The sequence below is a fragment of the Eucalyptus grandis genome, chromosome 10 (assembly GCF_016545825.1).
Source record: "Eucalyptus grandis isolate ANBG69807.140 chromosome 10, ASM1654582v1, whole genome shotgun sequence".
In the NCBI taxonomy this organism is placed as follows: domain Eukaryota; kingdom Viridiplantae; phylum Streptophyta; class Magnoliopsida; order Myrtales; family Myrtaceae; genus Eucalyptus; species Eucalyptus grandis.
In genome coordinates this window covers 3,515,122-3,522,628 of record NC_052621.1, presented here as the reverse complement: position 1 = coordinate 3,522,628, position 7,507 = coordinate 3,515,122, and the positions used below count along the sequence as shown (strand labels likewise).

The 7,507-nt window shown below is 36.6% G+C and overlaps 1 pseudogene; it reads right to left on the bottom strand.

Annotated features, from left to right (window-relative positions):
• Positions 1-348: 348 nt before the first annotated feature.
• LOC104423385 lies at positions 349-3,437 on the bottom strand (annotated as a pseudogene).
• Positions 3,438-7,507: the final 4,070 nt, after the last annotated feature.

Here is a 7,507-nt window from a genome sequence, read left to right as displayed (position 1 = left end):
GAAAGATGAACAATTCTAAGGCTCCATTTATTTTGAGAAAGATAAATGATTTCAAAAATATTTTCTTAAAAATGATTACTTGTATAGTTTTTAAAATGAATGAATGAAAAAAAAATCCTACTATCCACAAAAATGTTTAATCAGAGTCCAACAATTGGAAGCTTGTTGTGAACTACATACATCGCCTAAATATAAACTTGGGTTAAGTCTTTTTGATTTCCTCGATTAAGAGCTCGTTTAATGGAGCAAAGAATACATAGGCCTTATTCTTTTATTCTCATCTGTTATTGGAATGGCCTTCCCGAATCAATTCATTAACCATATTTATGACAATAACAATTCATCATATCATTGTTTGAAAGCACGAAGATCGGCATAATATTTGGCTATCCATCCTCTTATAATCTCAACTTCAGTTTTTTCGCTGCATGACCAACCAGTCAGGATCGCTTTGATCCTCTGCATATACATCCAAACAATGGGCACCTGCAAAGTATATATTAACAAACGACAGAATTCAAGATCTGGTGAAAAAAATTTAACATGCATGAAGCTTGTTCTTCTCTTGGGCGATTCATAGGTGCGTAAGACAAGTTGCAAACAACACGCACATCGCTTGGTTATGTACCTTTCTCTGTGTAGACAGCAACAATACTGTCGGAAATGTTCTTCAGTACCCTAAGATTGAAAAAAGAAGAAGATAGAAATATTAAGTGTGATTAAGTTATGCAAAGTTTAAATTCTTCAAATGTGTGGAGATAAGCATATAATGTTATATACCCTGCGCTACTGAAAGGATCACGGAGTCCATTTGAGAAAATAATGTTGCTGCCGAATCTACAAAGAATTAGCTCTATATCCTGCAACAACAACAACAAAAAAGAGGTAGAGGACAATGATGGTAAAATTTACTTTGAATAATATGCATATGAACCTGTTAAATTTGCTAATTAAAATAAGAGCCAAACATATATTTTATAAGAGCGACTGGAAATCATACATGAGCACCGTAGTATGTAGTGATCCAATGAGGGCGAGGCACCACGCCATACTGGTGGTTGCATTCATCAGTGAAGCTGCTCAAGATAAAAGGGTCTGGTTGGAACATGGAATTGTTTGTGACACCTTTGGGCATTACCATTTCGCTGCATCTCTGCAAGCAAATCTCCCCTTCAGTATTGTAAGTTTCCTCATGCACAACACAATTTGACGAGGAAGATTTCAAGAAAGGGATGGTATCAATTAAAATAGACCTGATTAGTGGGCAGGCTCGGATCAGCATGAACATAGACCTGATGATCCCCTTATTGGGACAAAAGGCTATTGCCAAAGTCCGCCCTAATTGTAAAATAGTTTGGACCCAAAAAGGAAAAGTAAAATTTAACTTGGGCAGGGCACAATCCATCCTTGAGATCGAAATGCATTATCCAAATCCGCCCAAATAATCGAGACCCGATGGGTCTTGATGCCTAAAGATGATGTAGAGTATTGTACCTGCCACCCCCATCCCAGACTAGATTGAGAAATAGCAGTGGGAGGATTGACGTAGCATGCGGAGTTCGTGTTATAGGCGATAACGCCTGCAAATACTTTGCCAAGAATGCCATTCTCAGTAGTATTTGCTCCATCAATGGCGTTGCATATTACTGACACCGGATATGTTGGGGGTAAATCATATTGGGCTGCACCTTCGTACATTGATATCAAGTAGTCCTTCAGCTCATCCCCACTCTCTAAAGGCCTACACACACAAAAATCAGTAGTCAGTCTATGATGATTGTGTCTCCTTAATAAAACAAGCCTGTTCAGCCTTGGAGATCATGAGACTTCACACCGACAGACGAGTGAGCGCGGATTAAGTTCCTGTTTCTCAGAAGGTGAATTGATTCAGTTCAAATCCCTTAAATTGAGAAATTAGGTGAGAGTACTCTATAGCACTTAGGTATTGAGAGACACATAATAAATGACACAGCAGAGCACGTACTTGCAAGTCTTGAACATCTTGCTCAACTTTGAAGTGCCATTAGGCTTTTGAGCAATTCTATTGATCTCTGACCATGAGTCTCCTATAGCTTGGTAGCAAGTCTCGCTTGCTTCCTATGCAAAACAAACATGGTTGAAGACCAATTATAAAAAAAATCAAGAATAGATATCAAAATCCTTAAGATTACTCAAGCGGTAAGTTTGAATATCTTTGAGGTAGGGTTAAGAATAACTTTGCCCTCGAATTCTATTGATGTCATCTCCTATGAGCAGCAAAGTGTACTCATGTACTTATCTTGTGTGCATAAAATGGGAAGATAGGGATATTTTGTCAATTAATGGATATTCTGCTTGAAAAATGCAGCACACTCCATTATATATATATATATATTTAAAAACAAGAGAGATATTACAGGTGTGATTACCTTAAAGTCCTTGGTGACTACTGAAGAGTATGCATCTTGCGAGATAATATCGTCAAAATACAGTATTGGAGCCGATGAAGCCAAAGCTCCCAAAGTCACGTGTGGATATTTTAACCAAAACCACGACGCAAGCACTGAAATTTGCATTAGTTATTAGAATTCAGCAACTCTCTCTATATATATATTGCGTAGAAAAATGAATTAGTATTTTTATTGAAAATAAATGACGATAATAATTCATCATTTTCACGTATAGCAGGTACTTTACAAAGTCAACAGAGAATGGATATGGATAGAATATACCCCCACAGCACTTACTTCCTCCATATGATGCTCCCACCACAATAACTGGAGAGTCTCTGGCTTTCAAATCCTGCTTCACGTGCATGATAATGGCTGCAAAATCGGCCAAAGCTTGGGCCGAGCTGAAATACCCACGGATATTTGCATCTTTGAGAGCTTCTTCGAGGCTCATCCCATGTGGAATTGACTCACCATAATACCGATGCTGGCAAAAAAAAATTCACAAGAAAAGAAGAATTTGATTACGTGTTTAGAAGCAGAAATTAGACAAAACGAACAAAAATGCATGACCACACCCCAAAAAAAAAAAAAAAAAAGGATAACATTTAAATGTATTACCTCAATATAAACTGATAAAGCCTCGAATTGAGCAGCGTTATCGGTTAGAAACCCGATCACAGTCAGTTGATCATCGAGTGGTGATTCGTTACCTAGGTAAACGAAGATTGGCGCATTAGAATTTGCACCGCCCCAATATTTGTAGTTGATCAAGTATTTTTGCTTGAAGGTAGAGTAGCTCTCGGGTCTATAATTGAAATGATCTAGCGTTTGGTTGAAGAAGAAAGTTTTGAAATCGTTAGTTTCGGATGCGGAAACTGCACGTTTTGGATCTCGAAGGATGTCTTCGCGTCGTAGACTCAGTCTTGGACTGTAAAGTTTCTGTCCAGAAATCAAAGCTATGGATAAAATGAAGGAGATGATGAAAGAGAGCCAAGAAAGAGTCATGGTACGTTGCGTGTACAGCAAGAGTGTTTATGAAGAATTCCAAACTTGGTTGGACAATGAAATGACTAATCCTAAGGCAGAGGGTTGAGAAAAGAGACACTTTCACAAGCATATATAGTGTTGAGACGTTAAGGATGCCAGATCGCCTTAATCCCAATATGGTAGGAAATCTGGTTGGGTGTGCGATAGCTGTAGTTACCAAATAAATGACTATTGCCCATTACATTACTCCCTTTTGAAGTATAATGAATCCGCCCAAAAGTAACAAGATGAATTGAGGAATTATTACCATGATTGTAAGCTTTCAAGGGATTATTCTCGCGGTCATATAAACCACGTTAATCATTGGGTGTTCCTCTTTTTTCTTTTTTCTTTTTTGGCTGTTATGATCCTCATTAAAACATAGTATCAGAGAGAAATACAATCCTAAGATCCGCTCCATTGTCACTGCTTTTGCTTGTCCATTGGTGGCAAAGAATCCGAGTTTTTTATGCTTGTCACAGTAGTGCACTACTTGCAATTTTATTCTTTGGATCGATCTCTCTTGGTGGTTCCTATAGCCTACGACGTGTTATAGTGGTTTTGGGTCTGCGCAGAGGGGTGATCATGGTTGCTTGTCTCCATGGATTATTTTATTAATGCTGACACCTGAATTTTGATGACCGTTTAGTTAATCATTGCACAGAAATTTAGGGATTAAAACCCCTAAACAAAAATTAATTAATTAAATTACTTATAGTTATTAAGGAGCATTCCACATTAATAGCTAATTGATAGGCTTGTATATATTGCATTTAAATTGATCGGTGGTGGATGGAAGGTTCTAAATTTAATGAGTTGGCTTGAGCCCCCGTGATTGCATTAGAGCTAAAACTAATAGGAGGCTTTAAGCTTAATTTTAGTAAACCAACAAGGATTGAAATACACCCAAGGCCATAATTGGATTACGGAATAAGAAATCTAATTCTCACTGTAAATAGACTCTTAGTCTTCGCAATTGAAGAGGTTGGACATATTAGAGGTATTAGAAACAAAGATAGAGAGAAAGAGAGAGAGTCACGGCCGAGATCCCTCATGACCATGCCTTGCTACTTCGCCTACTGCCGAGCACCACCATAGCTCCTACCTCCCTCGTGATTTCATCCGACGTTGTCGCTGTTTTGCTCGTGCGAAGCCCACCTAGCCATGATCTTGTGGGCTCCTCCCCACTTCTCACGATTTTAACGCCGGCGCTGCTCCCCGCCTACGCCTGCTGCTCCAAGACGACTCCCAGCCAATCCCCTACCGTGAAGCAACATCGTGACTTCTCGGTTATTTTTTTCGAATCTATTTTGCATAGTTACTGGTTTTTTTAATGAATTCTCCAGCTGATCATATTCACCTTATAATCACCTATCGCTAATCATATTCACTTTATAATCACCAATCGCTGGTAATATTCGTTTTATAATCACTTGTCGCTGATCATAATACATTATATTTGTCAGTCTCGTATACTTCTCTATCGTTAATCGTATTCACCTTATATTCGCCGGTCACTAATCATATTCATCTTATGATCACATGTCGCTAATCAATAGTCGCTAGTCGTTAATGGTATTCACCTCATACTCTCACGTTGCTGATCATATTCACCTTATAATCACAAATCGCTAATCAAACTCACCATATACTCACCAGCCACTGCTCATAACCACTTGCTAAGTCTTACTATTCACTTGTTGAATATTACCACATACTGCTTATATTCACTTTTTGAATATAAATACTTATTGCTCATATTCATTTCCCAGAAATAACAACTTGTCAAGTATACTGATTTGCTGAGTATGGGCCCGTTTGGTTCAGCTTTGGGGAAATGCCATTGGGAGAATGCAAATATCATTGAGGTAAATGGGTTTTCCGAAATGCTAGACTGTTTGATAAACTATAACTGAAAAGTGCTTTAGGGAAATGTAAAACTGTTTGGTAAACATATATTTGAAAAGCTCTTTAGTGTGACCAAATTAAGTTTTTTAGTTTTAGTATTTTTAAAATTGCAAAAAAGAAACTATGACTATATAACATTTTACATTTTCATGTTGAGAGTAATGTAAAAGATATATATTAGTAAATTTATTTAAAAAAATATATTAAAAGAATTTGATTATAGATTAGATGTAAAGCTCAAAAAAATTAAGTTTTTTAGTTTTAGTATTTTTAAAATTGCAAAAAGAAACAATGACTATATAACATTTTACATTTTCATGTTGAGAGCAATGTAAAAGACATATATTAGTAAATTTATTTAAAAATTATATTAAAAGAATTTGATTATAGATTAGATGCAAAGCTCAACTTTTGGCCTAGGGTTCTTTTAGGTTTGTTTTCAACTTTGAATAATTTTTTTAATTATTGTAGTATTAATCATCTTCGTTAATTAATGATCATTCTAGTGTATTGATAAAAAGTTGGGCTATTGATTGTCAAAAGATAAAAATGACAAAAAAAAGAAGAAGAAAGAAGGTGAACCCAACATTTGCAAAGGGTTTTTATTATTTTAAAAAAATTAAAAAAATATGATGAAACTCCGTCACCGATCAACGGCGGTTGGAGGTGTGGGGAAGATGATCGGTTTAAAAAAAAAAAAAAGTTAACGGATAAACAGTAGATGTGAACTTGCATTTCAAATGTCAGCATTTGGCCAATGACACCTCCAAATACTGAACCAAATACCTAAATTTTTTCCTAAGGGACTTTCAGCCCTGAAAGTCCCCTTGAATGCTGAACCAAACGGGACCAGAAATGAAAAGAAATAAACATGATAAATGCAAGGAGGAAAGTATGTCATTATTATGTGATCATTGAAAGGTGTGACAAGAAATGAAAAGAAATAAACATGCAAAATAATAACATGTATAAAAAGATATTGTGTATTCGATATCGATTGTTAGCATATTCATTTTTGCTATGTGATTAAATAAGAGAAATATATATATATATATGTTAATCGCCTAAATGATAATGATTACAATGCTTCATGTGTTGGAATGCCCCATGAGTTGGGATGACACGTGTGTTGGGATGTCTTGGAGCTGTGATGAACCATGTATAGGGATGCTCTAGGGTGTTTGAAGGAGAAATAAAAATATATATAATTACATGTATTTGTGCATATATAATTACATGTAGGCAAACACAAAAGAAGTAGCCTCGCATCATATATGTTATGCCATTCGCTTGCAAATGAGTAAATAATCTTATGTAATGATGATATTGGTTTCCTTGGGCAAATCATGATAAAAGAGAAATGCATATATTTATACACTTGTCATACATGGTCTTTTTATGATACTTTTAACTCACATTGTTTGATTGTTCCAAGTTGATTGGTAAAGTGATCTCCCACCTTAGGCTTAGAAATTTCATTTACTGAACATTAACTCACTTCTTTACTCTTCAAGATATGTAAGATGAATTGCCCACTGCCATTACTTTTTGAAGCTCTTATGGATTTTGATTATGTATTTGAAGATGTGCTCATCCTGGATCTATGGTAGTCTATTCTAAGTATAGTTCCACTGTATGGATTGACATAGGGCTTCTAGAGTGGGTTCCCCATCAGTTTATTGCTTGATGCATGAACATCAAGGGCAAATTTATTGGACCATTGAGGGGTTTTGATGGCGACGAAGATGAGTTGATAGGCGAGGTTGTTGACCTGCAGCAGGTAGCTTGACTTTTGTAAAAGCAAGCTTTTGAGCGTAGGTGTAGGTGACCCTAACCCTTCACAGGATGATGTATTTTGTTGTGTTGATAACTATTGAGGTTTGTATAAAGACAACTATCTATTTATAATATCAAACTCATGTGATTACTTATAATGAATGTTGTGAATGTTTTATTGTGCTTCCACATGCATAATTATAATTATGAGGACAAACGGAAAGGACATGTATCATGCATAACATTCTAGAGCATCACGCTCACGGCCCTTGCAATTGCTGGTGAGGGCTTAGCGGCCCTCGCTTTGGCCAGCGAGGGTGGGGATGCCCTTGCCTAGTGTTGGTAAGGGTGCTGGCCTCAATCCA